The following is a 17,614-nucleotide window of genomic DNA, read 5'->3' as shown; positions in this document are numbered from 1 at the left end:
TGACCTGAGCTGAGATCAAGAGTTGGATGCTTGATCCAACGTGATCAAGCCAGCCACATGCCCCAGGTTTTAATGATCATATCTTTGAGTGATCACAGAGTACTTCACAATTTAATCAGTCCTTCTATTATTAGATTTTATCCCCCATTTGTTCCTTTTTCTATTTGTGGGTTACATTTGTTCTCCTAAAATTCTCCTTTAAAATGCTCAGGCAAATGTTATTTATCACAAAATATTTTCTTTAACACATTTTCCAGTACTGTATAGTTGTTTGGAAATCCAACTCTCACTTTAACATCCTTATATATTTTTTGCTCTTCTTTCTGAGAAATGTCCTCAGTGTCAGTTTTCAATGTTTCTACTGACTTTTTTACCCTCTGATAACATATTTATAACTTCTAACAGCTTTATTTTTCCTGATATCTCATTTTTTAGACTATTCTATTCTTGTCTTGTGGTGCAATATCTTATCTCTCTGAGTTATCTTTTTAAATTTTCTTCTTCCTACATAGTTTCTGTTTCTTCCAACTTGCTATTTTCCATTTCTTGCTTTGGTGTTTGAGAAGTTGGATGAAATAGTGCATAAGACCACCTCACTTCTGAAATCAATTACAAGTTCAGGGGCTCTCAAGGCCACCTTAGGTTTGATAATTCCTGAAAAGGGCTCACAGAAATCACTGAAAGTTGTGTTTTGGAAAGAGGAAGGATGAGAGGGTGTGGAACGATGAACCTTTGATTCCTGGATGACTTCAAGGTCACGCATGGTATAGAATTGCAGTTCTGCCATCGGTTACTGGAGGTCAAAGTTAACAATGGAACTTAGAAATGATGGATCCAGTTCCAAGGACCTGGCTCACTAGATGCATACAGAATTTCAGAGTAACAAGAAACAAGCTAAATATACAACCCTTGGTTATTGTTATCTGTAACAGCCAAAATGAAAGTAAAGGAGATTGTTGGGGTTGATCTTGGCACTGGGCCAATCATGGATTCTGGTTTGTAATCTGAATCTGGTTTGTAAGTGGGCCAAGCTTAGATTCTCAGCTACAGCTGCTAGCCTCGGGTCATTACCAAAGAGAAAAGTTATGTTAAAACAACAGATAGTGAAGATTAGAATAATTCATAAGAGAATGGGAAAGAGAACGAGGAAACTTAAAGAACTCATCCCAGCAGAGGAACACTCTTTTAAATGTAATTAAGAAATGACACGAATATGGGGTGCCTGGGTGGCTCAGTTGGTTAAGCGTCCAACTTCAGCTTGGGTCATGATCGCATGGTACATAGGTTCGAGCCCTGCATTGGGCTCTCTGTGCTGACAGTTCAGAGCTTGGAGCCTGCTTTGGATTCTGTGTCTCCCTTTCTTTCTGCTCCTCCCCTGCTTTTGCTCTGTCTCTCTCTCTCTCTGCTCCCTTATTCTGAGGGAGACAGTGAGAGAACAAGAGACAGAGCATGCACACAAGCAGGGAAGGAGGAGAGAGAGAGAGAGAGAGAGAGAGAGAGAGAGAGAGAGAGAGAAAGAGAAGCCCAGGCAGATTCTGCTCAGTCAGCTCAGATCTAGGTCTGATCTCACCAACCTCGAGATCATGACCTGAGCTGAAATCAAGAGTTGGGCACTTAACCAACTGAGCTACTTAGGCGCCCATGTGAGTTTATTTATTTATTTATTTATTTAATTTTATTTTTATTATTTATTTTTTTAATATATGAAATTTATTGTCAAATTGGTTTCCATACAACACCCAGTGCTCATCCCAAAAGATGCACTCTTCAATGCCCATCACCTCTCCTCCCCTCCTTCCCACCCCCCATCAACCCTCAGTTTGTTCTCAGTTTTTTTTTTTTATTTTTTTTTAACGTTTATTTATTTTTGAGACAGAGAGAGACAGAGCATGAACGGGGGAGGGTCAGAGAGAGAGGGAGACACAGAATCCGAAACAGGCTCCAGGCTCTGAGCCATCAGCCCAGAGCCCGACGCGGGGCTCGAACTCACAGACCACGAGATCGTGACCTGAGCTGAAGTCGGACGCTTAACCGACTGAGCCACCCAGGCGCCCCTGTTCTCAGTTTTTAAGAGTCTCTTATGCTTTGGCTCTCTCCCACTCTAACCTCTTTTTTTTTTTTCCTTCCCCTCCCCCATGGTTCCTGTTAAGTTTCTCAGGATCCACATAAGAGTGAAACCATATGGTATCTGTCTTTCTCTGTATGGCTTATTTCACTTAGTATAACACTCTCCAGTTCCATCCAACGTCGCTACAAAGGGCCATATTTCATTCTTTCTCATTGCCACGTAGTACTCCATTGTGTATATAAACCACAATTTCTTTATCCATTCATCAGTTGATGGACATTTAGGCTTTTTTCACAATTTGGCTATTGTTGAGAGTGCTGCTATAAACCTTGGGGTACAAGTGCCCCTATGCATCAGTACTCCTGTATCCCTTGGGTAAATTCCTAGCAGTGCTATTGCTGGGTCATAGGGTAGGTCTATTTTTAATTTTTTGAGGAACCTCCACACTGTTTTCCAGAGCGGCTGCACCAGTTTGCATTCCCACCAATAGTGCAAGAGGGTTCCCGTTTCTCCACATCCTCGCCAGCATCTATAGTCTCCTGATTTGTTCATTTTGGCCACTCTGACTGGCATGAGGTGGTATCTGAGAGTGGTTTTGATTTGTATTTTCCTGATGAGGAGTGATGTTGAGGATCTTTTCATGTGCCTGTTGGCCATCTGGATGTCTTCTTTAGAGAAGTGTCTATTCATGTTTTCTGCCCATTTCTTCACTGGGTTATTTGTTTTTTGGGTGTGGAGTTTGGTGAGCTCATTATAGATTTTGGATACTAGCCCTTTGTCCGATATGTCATTTGCAAATATCTTTTCCCATTCCGTTGGTTGCCTTTTAGTTTTGTTGATTGCTTCCTTTGCGGTGCAGAAGCTTTTTATCTTCAAGAGGTCCCAATAGTTCATTTTTGCTTTTAATTCCCTTGCCTTTGGGGATGTGTCAAGTAAGAAATTGCTGCGGCTGAGGTCAGAGAGGTCTTTTCCTGCTTTCTCCTCTAGGGTTTTGATGGTTTCCTGTCTCACATTCAGGTCCTTTATCCATTTTGAGTTTATTTTTGTGAATGGTGTAAGAAAGTGGTCTAGTTTCATTCTTCTGCATGTTGCTGTCCAGTTCTCCCAGCACCATTTGTTAAAAAGACTGTCTTTTTTCCATTGGATATTCTTTCCTGCTTTGTCAGATTAGTTGGCTATACTTTTGTGGGTCTAGTTCTGGGGTTTCTATTCTATTCCATTGGTCTATGTGTCTGTTTTTGTGCCAATACCATGCTGTCTTGATGATTACAGCTTTGTAGTAGAGGCTAAAGTCTGGGATTGTGATGCCTCCCGCTTTGGTCTTCTTCTTCAAAATTACTTTGGCTATTCGGGGCCTTTTGTGGTTCCATATGAATTTTAGGATTGCTTGTTCTAGCTTTGAGAAGAATGCTGGTGCAATTTTGATTGGGATTGCATTGAATGTGTAGATCGTTTTGGGCAGTATTGACATTTTAACAATATTTATTCTTCCAACCCCTGAGCACAGAATGTTTTTCCATTTCTTTATATCTTCTTCAATTTCCTTCATAAGCTTTCTATAGTTTTCAGCATACAGATCTTGTACATCTTTGGTTAGATTTATTCCTAGGTATTTTATGCTTCTTGGTGCAATTGTGAATGGGATCAGTTTCTTTATTTGTCTTTCTGTTGCTTCATTATTAGTGTATAAGAATGCAACTGATTTCTGTACATTGATTTTGTATCCTGTGACTTTGCTGAATTCATGTACAGTTCTAGCAGACTTTTGGTGGAGTCTCTCGGATTTTCCATGTATAATATCATGTCATCTGCAAAAAGCGAAAGCTTGACTTCATCTTTGCCAATTTTGATGCCTTTGATTTCCTTTTGTTGTCTGATTACTGATGCTAGCACTTCCAACACTATGTTAAACAACAGAGGTGAGAGTGGACATCCCTGTCATGTTCCTGCTCTCAGGGGAAAGCTCTCAGTTTTTCCCCATTGAGGATGATATTAGCTGTGGGCTTTTCATAAATGGCTTTTATGATGTTTAAGCATGTTCCTTCTATCCCAACTTTCTCGAGGGTTTTTATTATGAAAGAATGCTGAATTTTGTCAAATGCTTTTTCTGCATCGATTGACAGGATCATATGGTTCTTATCTTTTCTTTTATTAATGTGATGTATCACGTTGATTGATTTGCGAATGTTGAACCAGCCCTGCATCCCAGGAATGAATCCCACTTGATCATGGTGAATAATTCTTTTTATAAGCTGTTGAATTTGATTTGCTAGTATCTTATTGAGAATTTTTGCATCCATATTCATCAGGGATATTGGCCTGTAGTTCTCTTTTTGTACTGGGTCTCTGTCTGGTTTAGGAATCAAAGTAATACTGGCTTCATAGAATGAGTCTGGAAGTTTTCCTTCCCTTTCTATTTTTTGGAACAGCTTGAGAAGGATAGGTATTATCTCTGCTTTAAACGTCTGGTAGAACTCCCCTGGGAAGCCATCTGGTCCTGGACTCTTATTTGTTGGGAGATTTTTGATGACTGATTCAATTTCTTCGCTGGTTATGGGTCTGTTCAAGCTTTCTATTTCCTCCTGATTGAGTTTTGGAAGGGTGTGGGTGTTTAGGAATTTGTCCATTTCTACCAGGTTGTCCAGTTTGTTGGCATATAATTTTTCATATTATTCCCTGATAATTGCTTGTATCTCTGAGGGATTGGTTGTAATAATTCCATTTTCATTCATGATTTTATCTATTTGGGTCATCTCCCTTTTCTTTTTGAGAAACCTCGTTAGAGGTTTATCAATTTTGTTTATTTTTTAAAAAAACCAACTCTTGGTTTCACTGATGTGCTGTACAGTTTTTTTAGATTCTATATCGTTTATTTCTGCTCTAATCTTTATTATTTCTCTTCTTCTGCTGGGTTTGGGGTGTCTTTGCTGCTCTGCTTCTATTTCCTTTAGGTGTGCTGTTAGATTTTGTATTTGGGATTTTTCTTGTTTCTTGAGATAGGCCTGGATTGCAATGTATTTTCCTCTCAGGACTGCCTTCGCTGCATCCCAAAGCGTTTGGATTGTTGTATTTTCATTTTCATTTGTTTCCATATATTTTTTAATTTCTTCTCTAATTGCCTGGTTGACCCATTCATTCTTTAGTAGGGTGTTCTTTAACGTCCATGCTTTCGGAGGTTTTCCAGACTTTTTCCTGTGGTTGATTTCAAGCTTCATAGCATTGTGGTCCGAAAGTATGCCTGGTATGATCTCAATTCTTGTATACTTATGAAGGGCTGCTTTGTGACCCAGTATGTGATCTATCTTGGAGAATGTGCACTCGAGAAGAAAGTATATTCTGTTGCTTTGGGATGCAGAGTTCTAAATATAACTGTCAAGTCCATCTGATCCAATGTATCATTCAGGGCCCTTGTTTCTTTATTGACCATGTGTCTAGATGATCTATCCATTGTTGTAAGTGGGGTATTAAAGTCCCCTGCAATTACCACATTCTTGTCAATAAGGTTGCTTATGGTTGTAATTGTTTTACATATTTGGGGGCTCCCATATTCGGCGCATAGACATTTATAATTGTTAGTTCTTCTTGATGGATAGACCCTGTAATTATTATACAATGCCCTTATTTATCTCTTGTTACAACCTTTAATTTAAAGTCTAGTTTGTCTGATATAAGTATGGCTACTCCAGCTTTCTTTTGACTTCCAGTAGCATGACAAATAGTTCTCCATCCCCTCACTTTCAATCTGAAAGTGTCCTCAGGTCTAAAATGAGTCTCTTGCAGACAGCAAATAGATGGGTATTGTTTTTCTATCCATTCTGATACCCTATGTCTTTTGGTTGGCACATTTAGTCCATTTACGTTCAGTGTTACTATAGAAAGATATGGGTTTAGAGTCATTGTGATGTCTGTATGTTTTATGCTTGTAGCGATGTCTCTGGTACTTGGTCTCACAGGATCCCCCTTAGGATCTGTTGTAGGGCTGGTTTAGTGGTAACAAATTCCTTCAGTTTTTGTTTATTTGGGAAGACCTTTATCTCTCCTTCTATTCTAAATGACAGACTTGCTGGATAAAGGATTCTCGGCTGCATATTTTTTCTGTTCAGCACATTGAAGATCTTGTACCAATCCTTTCTGGCCTGCCAAGTTTCAAAAGAGAGATCAGTCACGAGTCTTATAGGTCTCCCTTTATACGTGAGGGCACGTTCATCCCTTGCTGCTTTCAGAATTCTCTCTTTATCCTTGTATTTTGCCAGTTTCACTATGATATGTCGTGCAGAAGATCGATTCAAGTTACGTCTGAAGGGAGTTCTCTGTGCCTCTTGGATTTCAATGCCTTTTTCCTTCCCCAGTTCAGGGAAGTTCTCAGCTATTATTTCTTCCAAGTATGCCTTGAGCACCTTTCCCTCTCTCTTCCTCCTCTGGGATACCAATTATGCGTATATTATTTCTTTTTAGTGTATCACTTAGTTCTCTAATTTTCCCCTCATACTCCTGGATTTTTTTTATCTTTTTCTCAGCTTCCTCTTTTTCCATAACTTTATCTTCTAGTTCACCTATTCTCTCCTCTGCCTCTTCAATCCGAGCCGTCGTCGTTTCCATTTTATTTTCCATTTCATTTAAAGCGTTCTTCAGCTCCTCCTGACTGTTCCTGAGTCCCTTGATCTCTGTAGCAACAGATTCTCTGCTGTCCTCTATACTGTTTTCAAGCCCAGCGATTAATTTTATGACTATTATTCTAAATTCACTTTCTGTTATATTATTTAAATCCTTTTTGATCAGCTCATTAGCTGTTGTTATTTCCTGGAGATACTTCTGAGGGGAATTCTTCCGTTTGGTCATTTTGGATAGTCCCTGGAGTGGTGTGGACCTGCAAGACACTTCCTCTGTGCTGTGGTGTATAACTGGAGTTGGTGGGCGGGGCCGCAGTCAGACCTGATGTCTGCCCCCAACCCACCGCTGGGGCCACAGTCAGACTGGTGTGTGCCTTCTCTTCCCCTCTCCTAGGGGCGGGATTCACTGTGGGGTGGCGTGGCCCGTCTGGGCTACTTGCACCCTGCCAGGCGTGTGGTGTTGGGAATTAGCTGGGGTGGATCGGCAAGGTGCATGGGGGCAGGAGGGGCAGGCTCAGCTAGCTTCTCCTTCGGAGATCCGCTTAGGGAGGGACCCTGCGGCACCAGAGGGAGTCCGACCCGCCAGAGGGATGGATCCGCAGAAGCACAGCGTTGGGTGTTTGCGCGGTGCCAGCAAGTTCCCTGACAGAAACTGGTTCCCTTTGTGGTTTCGGCTGGGGGATGGGCGAGGGAGATGGCGCTGGCGAGCGCCTTTGTTCCCCGCCAAGCTGAGCTCTGTCCTCCGGGGCTCAACAACTCTCCCTCCCTTTGTCCTCCAGCCTTCCCGCTCTCGAGCAGAGCTGTTAACTTATAACCTTCCAGTTGTTAAGTCCCGCTCGCCTTCGGAAGACACTCTGTCCAGCCCCTCCGCTTTTGCAAGCCAGACTCGGGGCTCTGCTTGGCCGGCGGGCCGCCCCTCCACCCCGGCTCCCTCCCGCCAGGCCCTCCCGCCAGTCCGTGGAGCGCGCACCGCCTCGCCGCCCTTCCTACCCTCTTCCGTGGGCCTCTGGTCTGCGCTTGGCTCCGGAGAATCCGTTCTGCGAGTCTTCTGGTGATTTTCTGGGTTATTTAGGCAGGTGTGGGTGGAATCCAAGTGATCCGCAGGACGCAGTGAGCCCAGCGTCCTCCTGCGCCGCCATCTTCCCAGAAGCCCCCTGAGTTTTTTTTTTTTTTTTTACTGTTTTTATTTATTTTTGAGGCAGAGAGAGACAGAGCATGAGCGGGGGAGGGGCAGAGACAGAGGGGGGCAGAGACAGAGGGAGACACAGAATCTGAAGCAGGCTCCAGGCTCTGAGCTGTCAGCACAGAGCCCAATGTGGGGCTGGAACTCACGGAGTGTGAGATCATGACCTGAGCTGAAGTCAGACGCTCAACCGAGGGAGCCACCCGGGCGCCCCCTGAGTTTGTTTTTTTAATTGAAACCCTTTGGGTGAACTGGGTCACTTCTGTTGGGTTCAGCAAGAGCTGAGTTTAGGATTCTGCTTGATTTTGCCTAAGATTTTAGCACTGAGACAAGAAGCACTCAAAATTGGAAGGGATGTGGGAGATCATATGGGGTCTGCCTTCTGCTTTCCCACATGGTGAAGTCAAGGCCTCGAGATGGGAAGGGACTAGCATGCTATCACGAAGCCAGCCAAGGGCAGGGCTGGGACTGGAGCCTGAATTTGGTGGTTCCTGGATGACCAGTTCTTGCTACTAAGTTCACTGTCTTCTTGGAGATGAGAAGAAAGCCCCATCACAGAGCTCGTTCCAAAGTTTTCAACCAGGGTCTATAGAGATGTTTTTGGGTTCTGTATATGCTTAGCTCAGATTTCATTTTAAAACAGATTTAAACCATGAATGTTCATATTTTGCCAATTTAATAAGGCATTACTTTCATTGGATTAAAAAAAAAATCCCTTTACTGTTATTTTAGCACGATTTTAGGAGGGAGAAGTAAATGCCTTTCATCTTTACCCAGAAGTGGGGACTTCGTTTTCTGTATCTTTCCTGTTCTTCGCTATGATCTAGAGCGGCAATGAGGACCTTTAGGATAGATAATAATGATCTTTATTAACTTCTCAGAAAGTAAGATAAAATGATTTCATTATTTTTTCGATAAGTGGTGATAGGGTTTAAACATTTTCTTATTGGACGTTTTAAAAAAAATTGAAGTATAGTCGAAACACAATGTTACATTAGTTTCGGGTGTACAACATAGTGATTTGATAACTCCAAATGTTATGGTCTGCTCATCACAAGTGTAGTTCTGGTGATTTTCTGGGTTATTTAGGCAGGTGTGGGTGGAATCTAAGTGATCCGCAGGACGCGGTGAGCCCAGCGTCCTCCTACGCGGCCATCTTCCCAGAAGCCCCCTGAGCCACCATACAATGCCATACAATGTTATTACAATACCATTGACTAATTGACTACCTTCCCTACGATGTACCTTTCATCCCCATGACTTTATTTATTCCATAACTGGAAGCCTGTATCTTCCTTTCCCCTTCACCTGTTTCACACACAGCCTGTCTGTCAAACCCTCCGTCCCTCTGGCAACCATCAGTTTGTTCTTTGTATTGTTAACATTTAAAATTTTATCCTTGATAATCTGGGTTTATGCTGTTTGATCACCCCTAACAAGAAAATGGAAAATGGGATAGCAAAGTGTCCAGGGGAAGAAATAACAGAGGGTAACTATTGAAGCTACAAGTAGAAAACAACAAAGAGGAAACAAGTGAGAAAATGTCCTTCTCCTGGGTGTCTTTTCTCTTTCTCTCCCTCTCCTTTTGTCTCCTTCTCTTTCTTTTTGTGTTTGGGGAGCACAATCCAATTAGGAATTCATTCTTGGGGTGCCTGGCTTGATCTTAGGGCTGTGAATTCAAGCCCCATGTTGGGTAGAGAGCTTACTTTCAAAAAAAAAAAAAAAAAGGAAAAAAATTCCTTCTCAGTGCTTAATAATAATAAAAAAACTAAAAAACATTTTTAATGTTTATTTATTATTGAGAGACAGAGACAGACAGAGCATGAGCATGGGAGGGGCAGAGAGAGGAGGAGACACAGAATACAAAACAGGCTCCAGGTTCCGAGCTGTCAGCACAGAGCCCCATGCGGGGCTTGAACTCACAAACTGCGAGATCATGACCTGAGTTGAAGTCGGACGCTTAACCGACTGAGCCACCCAGGTGCCCCTAAAAAAAACTTCTATGTAGGGGCGCCTGGGTGGCTCAGTCGGTTGAGCGGCCGACTTCGGCTCAGGTCATGATCTCGCGGTCCGTGAGTTCGAGCCCCGCGTCGGGCTCTGTGCTGACAGCTCAGAGCCTGGAGCCTGTTTCAGATTCTGTGTCTCCCTCTCTCTCTCTGCCCCTCCCCCATTCATGCTCTGTCTCTCTCTATCTCAAAAAAAATAAATAAAACGTTAAAAAAAATTAAAAACTTCTATGTAAATTTTATAATAGGCCCTTAAAGAAAATTAACATCTTGTAGTTGTTCTATGTTGTTGGTTAAAAAGACTTGAGAGAAAGTTATGTCTCTTAAGTACATTGTTATGTGTTAAGAAACACAGCAATTACTTAGGGTGTGTGGACCTTGTTTGGATCCTGATTTGAGCAAACCAGCTATAAAATGTCATTTTTGAGCCAAATCAGGATATTTGATTTTGGAGTGGGTATTAAATGACATTAATTTTATTAGTAGAACCAGTAATATTGCGGTTTATACAGAAATGTCCTCATTTTTTTTATAGGTGCATAGAGACAATTACGAAATTTGCTTGAAGATATTAAAAAAAAACCACTGCGCAAACACACATAAAGGGAAAGAATGCAAAAAAGGAATAGCTGGAACAAGAATGACAAAGTGGCCACGCCTGAATTTGGGGAGGAGTTCGCTATGTTATTCTGTTCGTAATCTTTCATATTAAAAAGTTTAAAATGATATTTAAAGTCCTGCAAGTTACCCCTGGCCTCTACTACTGAAAAGATTTTACTGTGCCTGCAATAAATGGAAACTCAAAAGCATAAAACAAGGGCAAATGTAAATCTTTTAGGTAAAACAGCAAATGAAGTTATGGATGCTGACCCCAGGCAGGAAAGGGAGCTCTGGAACACTGGTAATTTGTAGAAAGATGAGAATAGTAATGTTAGCAATAAAAATAATAGCTAACACTGACAATGACTGAGGCTTAGCAATCCTGCAGCTGCGTATCAGGTACTGTGTTTATCTCACTTCTATGACTCCAGAAGCTTATGAGCTAGATACTGATAGCACTGCTTTTCTACAAATGTGGAAACTGAGGTACAGATCTTTTAAGTAACTCACTCAAGGGTCCCACGCCTGGAAAATGGCAAGCCAGGATTTTTGTCCTGCCCAGAGACCATACTCTTTACCTTTATTTTTTATTTTAATTTATTTTTTCATTTTTTTTAACGTTTATTTATTTTTGAGACAGAGAGAGACAGAGCATGAACAGGGGAGGGTCAGAGAGAGAGAGGGAGACACAGAATCTGAAACAGGCTCCGGGATCTGTGCTGTCAGCACAGAGCCCGACTTGGGGCTCGAACTCACGGACCGTGAAATCATGACCTGAGCCGAAGTCGGCCGCCTAACCGACTGAGCCACCCAGGTGCCCCCATACTCTTTACCTTTAAAAACCTGGTCCCTAGGAAAATAACTATTTTTGGAATGCACAAAGTCATGGCTATCTTGACAAGGATGTTTTTGTTCAATGCTTTATAGATATAATTCATTGTACATTTTTTAATATTTATTTTTGAGAGAGAGAGAGACAGAGTGAAAGTGGGGGAGGGGCAGAGAGAGAGGGAGACACAGACCCTGAAGCAGGCTCCGGGCTCTCTCCGAGCCGTTAGCACGGAGCTGGATGTGGGACTTGAACTCCTGAACCGCGAGATCAGGACCTCAGCCAAAGTCAGACGCTCAACCAACTGAGCCACCCAGGCACCCCTATTGTACATTTAAAAAATAGAAATGCGCCTGCAGCCCCTCTCCTGTGCATGTAGTTTCTGGAAATTTGTAGGATGTGTATGAATTGTTCATCTCTAGCCTTTGTGATTTGATTTCTCCCAGGTGGAAAATATGTCCTTCATCACACAGTAGTGAGTGCCAGGTAAACTTGGTGTTCCTGAGCCGCCCAAAGGGGATTTCTGGGAGAAGGGGAGGGGCTGGCTAGAACCGGAGCAACTGACACCAGCTGGCTCCCCTCTACCTAGGGCTTCAGTTGCAAACATTTTAACACTATTTTTTCCCCACAGCAAGCGAAGGAGTACAGAAATTAGCTGCTCTCCGATAAGACAACTGTGGTTGAGACTGTTGGAAAGTGAAATCTATTTGGGAGAGTAGAAACAACATCTAAATGAGCTCTTCTGGGGGTGCCTGGGTGGCTCAGTCGGTTGGGCGGCTGCTTTCGGCTCAGGTCATGACCTCCCGCTCATGTGTTCGAGCCCCACTTCGAGCTCTGTGCCAACAGCTCGGAGGCTGGAAGCCTGCTTCGGATTCTGTGTCTCCCTCTCTCTCTGCCCCTCCCCTGCTTGCACTCTTGTCTCTCTCTCTCAAATATAGATAAACATTAAAAATAGATAAATGAGATCTTCTGTTCATTCTGGAGTGTTCTGTCCACTGCACATAGATGGGCCCATAGTTAACAAAGCTCTTCTCACATTAAAAAAAAAAAAAAAAAAAAAGCAGCAGGTGCTCTTTAAAAAAACAAAAAGAAAAGAAATATTAGTGATTTTTTAAAAAAGACCTGGATCGTAAGTGTAGGTGGCTAAGAATGACTTGGGTATGTACTCCAAGCCTGTGTTTTCAACTCTGACTTTTGCACGAGCAGGAAGAGGAAGAACCAATTTTGTTGATATGAGGTAAAAGACGTCCTCACACATGATGAGTGTCATCGGCTTCACCAGCCAGCATCTGAATTGTGAATTTTGCAGTTGCAGAAAGAGAAGAATGAAAATAAAAACACGGAGCGAGGCAAGATAGAGGAAGATTATAGGTTATGCCTACACAGTTTATGGCAAAGGAAAGCAGTGGAATCTCGCTCAGGACAGGGGTGTGTGCAGGGTATAGCTGTAGGTAGTAATTGAAATTTATATAGACTTTGGCTAAACTGTGACCACCACTCGCATTATCTCCATAATCTCCCGGGCCAGACGTGCCATTAAGTATGATACGATCACTCTCACAACAGGGGCTGCTAGTTAGAGAGAGCTCCCAGGTGGTTACTGAAATGTCTGAGGAAAACAAAGGACAAAAAGAACAACGCTCTGATGCCCGGAAAGAACAATCAGGATTGGTCTGGCGGCACGGCCTCTGGACAAACCGCGAGGCAACGTAAGCGCCGTTCCCCCTTCGCAGGCCTTCCGGGTCAGGATCTACGGGATGCAGAGCAGAGAGAGTCTTATGAGACTACGTGTCAGTGACTATATTTATGATGGTATTGCAGACTTTCTTTCTTTCGCAGTAGCATAGGCATGCCCTATATGGTCACTAGTGTAATAATAAGCAATAAAAATAATCATCTACTGAGTGATTACTGTGAACAGACACAGTTGGGTCCATTATGCCTTCCCTTCTTGGGAAAGATGTGAATCCCCAAAGGAATGTCAATCTCCAAAGGAATAGTTGCTGCTTAGACCAAAATGACAGAGGCCCACTACAGTATGACCATTCCCATTCAACAGAAAAAGAATCTGAGTCTCAGAGGTGTTAAGTAAGTTGCCCAAGGTCACACAGCCAGCGTATGAAGAGGCCCTCACCTGTTCTGCTTTGTAAGCTCAGGCTCTTGATATCTCATACTTGGTGGACTATGCGTGGACATATCCAGGGGGCACATTTCTGGGAACTGTGTCCTTTGAACACGTTTGTATGGGATGTTATACTTTTAACATATTTAAATAAAACATCAAATGTACTCTGAGCATTTGTTCCCACTGTTTTTTATCAGGGTGCTTTTAGGTTCCAGGTTCTGAATCTTTCCTTTTCCTGCAAATGAAGCAACGAACTTCCTCCCCTACCTCCACTGCGGGCAGAACCCTTGGATTCTGGTCTTAGTAAGTGAATTTGAGGAAACTTGGCCCAACAAACAGGAACCAAGTGCCCTTGTTCTTTGTTTTGGTAACCTGGTTTGATTTCTCATCTCATTGTGGTACTTGGATTTTTTAGCACCTTGTGTCCAAGTACCTACCATCACCACGGGTTTAGATCCTAGGCCTTCAGGGACTTGGATGCTCTTGCTTTTGCCAGTTCCTTCCAGGAACACCTGGCCAGGCCTGGCATTGTTGCTGCCCTACTTATGTTATGCGTTCCATGGCCTCTCAAAGTACCTGGTCCTAGATTTGGCCTGTCCATGGGTCTTCCCATTAACACATGCTGGACTTTTCCAATGCTGGCCATTTGCCTAGACCACCACATTTTCTCTACTGACATGAGTTTGGACTATAAAGTTTTGCACGCTTCTGGGGTGACTTTCTCTAGGTCCCAGAAGCTTTTTTCTTCCTCAGATGTGGTCCTACCCAAACGGGCAACTTACATGGAGTTCTGTGGTCTTCCCTCCTACCCTCCCTGGCAACAGTTAACCAGGATCCTCATAATTGGGTTCCAAGTTGTGAAGTTTTCTTCTTAGGAATGTTCTTTCGGGATGCCTGGGTGGCTGCGTCTGTTGAGCATCTGACCACTGATTTCGGCCCAGATTATGATCTCACAGTTCATGAGATCGAGCCCCGCCTCAGGCTCCACGCTGATAGCACAGAGCCTACTTGGGATTCTCTCTTCTCTCTCTGCCCCTCCCCCACTCGTGTTCTTTCTCACTCTCTCTAAATAAATAAATACACTTAAAAAAAAAAAAAGAGGGGCGCCTGGGTGGCTCAGTCGGTTGGGCGGCCGACTTCGGCTCAGGTCATGATCTCGCGGTCCCTGAGTTCGAGCCTCGCGTCAGGCTCTGTGCTGACAGCTCAGAGCCTGGAGCCTGTTTCGGATTCTGTGTCTCCCTCTCTCTGACCCTCCCCCGTTCATGCTCTGTCTCTCTCTCTATCTCAAAAATAAATAAACGTTCAAAAAAAAAAGAAAAAAAGAAATGTTCTTTCTCTATCTCCTCATTTCTGCATATGCAAATCCAGCTGACTAGTTAAGGAATAGCTCTGAGGTCACGCCTTTTTTTTTGAAGTGTGATCCCACAACTGGCAAAAGTATTTCCTACCTTTGTCATCTCATGGCGTTTTATTTTCACCTCTTTGACGGCACTGATTACAAGCTCATGTATATTGGGTTTCATTCAACTGTAAGCTTCTTGATGTCAGGTAGCGCTGCATGAACACCTGTAAATGAGCTGGTGCCACCACTGGCTAGAGAGGTCACCTCATAAATGTTTGTCAAATGAATACATCACTTGTATAGCTACTTTTCTCTTCTTTGGCTTACTTAAAAAAAATGTTTATTTATTTTTGAGAGAGAGAGAGACAGACAGACAGACAGAGCTCGAGCAGGGGAGGGGCAGAGAGAGGGGGTGACAGAATCCGAAGCAGGTTCCAGGCCCTGAGCTGTCGGCCCAGAGTCCGTTGCGGGGTTCCATCCCATGAGCCGTGAGATCGTGACTGGGGCTGAAGTCGGACGCTTAACTGGCTGAGCCACCCAGGCGACCCTCTTTTCTTTAGTTTAAAGCAGTGAAAGAAACACAAGTAATGAGGCTCAAATTCCGGTCTTAGCATGGCTGCCCACTTAGTCCACCAACTTGACCAAACCACCGCAAAGTATCTTTATCTCAGTTTGCCCACTGAAGAAGTAGCAATAAAAATAATTGTAACGGATCATGTGTATGTGTATACAAGGCCATAGATGTCCTAGCTCAGGCTTTCAACAGGAAAAGATTCCGACAAGTTGCCCTTACTAAGACTGGAAATAAAATGGGGTCCCGAATGGGAGCGATGGGTACAGAAGCATAATGGACTCAATGTTAATCTCCAGTCTCTGGTGCGAAAGAAGATTGGGTTGGGGGCCCGGACACCATTCTGTGTAGAGAAAGGGTTATAACTAGATTTCATGGATTAGTTAAGCCAAAGTCATATATGTAGGAAAGGCAGAATGGATGGAACACTGTGGGTCTCCATCACTTCATGTGGACATGGCCCTATTGTGGACAAAGTCTCTTTTGAAAGCCCCCAGACTGCCTCTTGGGTCCTCCTCAACTGGCCTTTGGTGAAGTTGTGATATTGTGATTTGCAATAAGAAATATATATTTAGTCTTTGTCCCTACTGGTGGCACAGAGCTCCTAAAACCCTTGGAGTTTCCTAAGCAGTGAGAATTTAGTGTCTTTCATTATATTAATGAGGTGACTTTGGAGGGAACCTAGTGATGGGTGCTGGTTGCCAGGGGAGTCAACCATGTGACGACTGGGTTAGAGCTTTCAGTCCAATCCCCCAACCTCTGGCGGGGGGGGGGGGGTGGTGGTGGTGGAGAGGGGCTGGAGGTAGAATCGATTGCCAATGGCCAATGATTTAATCAATCAGGCCTATGTCAGAAAGTCTCCATAAAAAACCCAAAGACAGAGTTTGGAGAGCTTCTGGGTTGGTAAACACATGGAGATTTGGGGGAGAGTGGGATGCTTGGAAAGAGCATGTAACCCCCCACCCCTTCCCCATACCTTACCTCACGCATTTCTTTTATCTGGCTGTTCCGAGTTATATCCTTTTATAATCAGCTGGTAATCTAGGAAGGAATATGCATCTGTGAGTTCTGTGAACTGCTCTAGCAAATTAATCAAAACCCAAGGTGGAAGAGGTCATGGGAGCATCCAGTCTGTAGTCAGTCAGTCAGTCAGTCAGTCAGAAGCACAGGTAACAAACCGGGCTTATGACTGGGGTCTGAACTGGGGGCGGGAGAGGGGGCAGTCTTGTAGAACTCAATTCCTAACCTGTGGAAACTGACTCTATCTCTGGTTCATAGTATCAGAATTGAGTTGAGTTGTAGGACATCTAGTTGATGTCCGAGAACTCCTTGGTGTGGTGAATCCCCTCTATCCCACACATTAGAACTGAGTGACCATGCTAGGGGTCCTCTAACCAGGTTCCCTGACAGGGCTGATAACTCAACAAGGGTCAAAATACATGAGTTCTAACCAGCTATGTGTCCACGGTAAGTTACTTTACCTTTCTTGAATATTTATAGTCTCGTCTTTAAAAGGGCAATAAACATGCCTGTGCCTTTAAGAAATTTAGAGTGATCAAATAATATGTGTGAATAAAAAGCATTTGGCAGAAATGCATGGTATAATGGGAAACAAAAGTAGATTTCAGTTCTTTTGAAATGAATGCCAATTAGGCAGAAAATAGTAAAATAACACTTTGTGTGTTTGGCATCATTGGGGGATTCATAAAAGTGAATTTTCTGGGTTTGCTAACCCCTTGAAATGTCAACATAAGAAAATTATACTATACACAATTGATCGTACATTAAGTGAAAATATCCCACATGATCATGAGGTCACTTTATCCCCCCTCTTCTCACCCCCTTGGGGCCAATTACCAATTAAATTATACTCAAATTTGCAATTTTGCATTATTGTGAGGTTTTATTATACATGCTTTTCTGTGTTCCTGACTTGTATATATGGAAAATAATTAAAGATTTCTGAGGTCTTGGTTATGAATACAGTTGGGATATGATACAGGATATTCTGTCTCTACAGTACATGACCCCAGACTGTTACGTTTTGTTGAATAATTGAATTTGCTCTTTATAGCTTTTCTGAACTCTCCTTTTCCGCCTGGTTTTCTATGGTCATTTTTGCTTTTGTCAGAGAACTGAGAACCAGTGGTTGTTTTCTTTCTCTTTTATTTGCTCCTTTTAATCTGCTATGGGTTAGAAAGCCAGTAAATCAAGCTTATTAGAATTATATGTGCTTCCCAGGCCACAAGCCAAGGGGAAAATACAAGGTCATCAAAATAG

At 43.0% G+C, this 17,614-nt stretch overlaps 1 long non-coding RNA gene across 1 annotated transcript in view; it reads left to right on the top strand.

Annotated features, from left to right (window-relative positions):
• The window catches only part of LOC123386463, a 46,496-nt gene extending 35,766 nt beyond the window's left edge, over positions 1-10,730 (top strand). The window contains exon 7 of the long non-coding RNA XR_006600338.1: positions 10,403-10,730. This is a non-coding gene — a long non-coding RNA (uncharacterized LOC123386463). The remainder of the gene's footprint in view (positions 1-10,402) is intronic.
• The last annotated feature ends 6,884 nt before the right edge of the window (positions 10,731-17,614 follow it).

The sequence above is a fragment of the Felis catus genome, chromosome B4 (genome assembly GCF_018350175.1).
Source record: "Felis catus isolate Fca126 chromosome B4, F.catus_Fca126_mat1.0, whole genome shotgun sequence".
Lineage (NCBI taxonomy): Eukaryota > Metazoa > Chordata > Mammalia > Carnivora > Felidae > Felis > Felis catus.
Note: the sequence above shows the minus strand (reverse complement) of the source record. Positions and strands in the feature narration are given on the sequence as shown.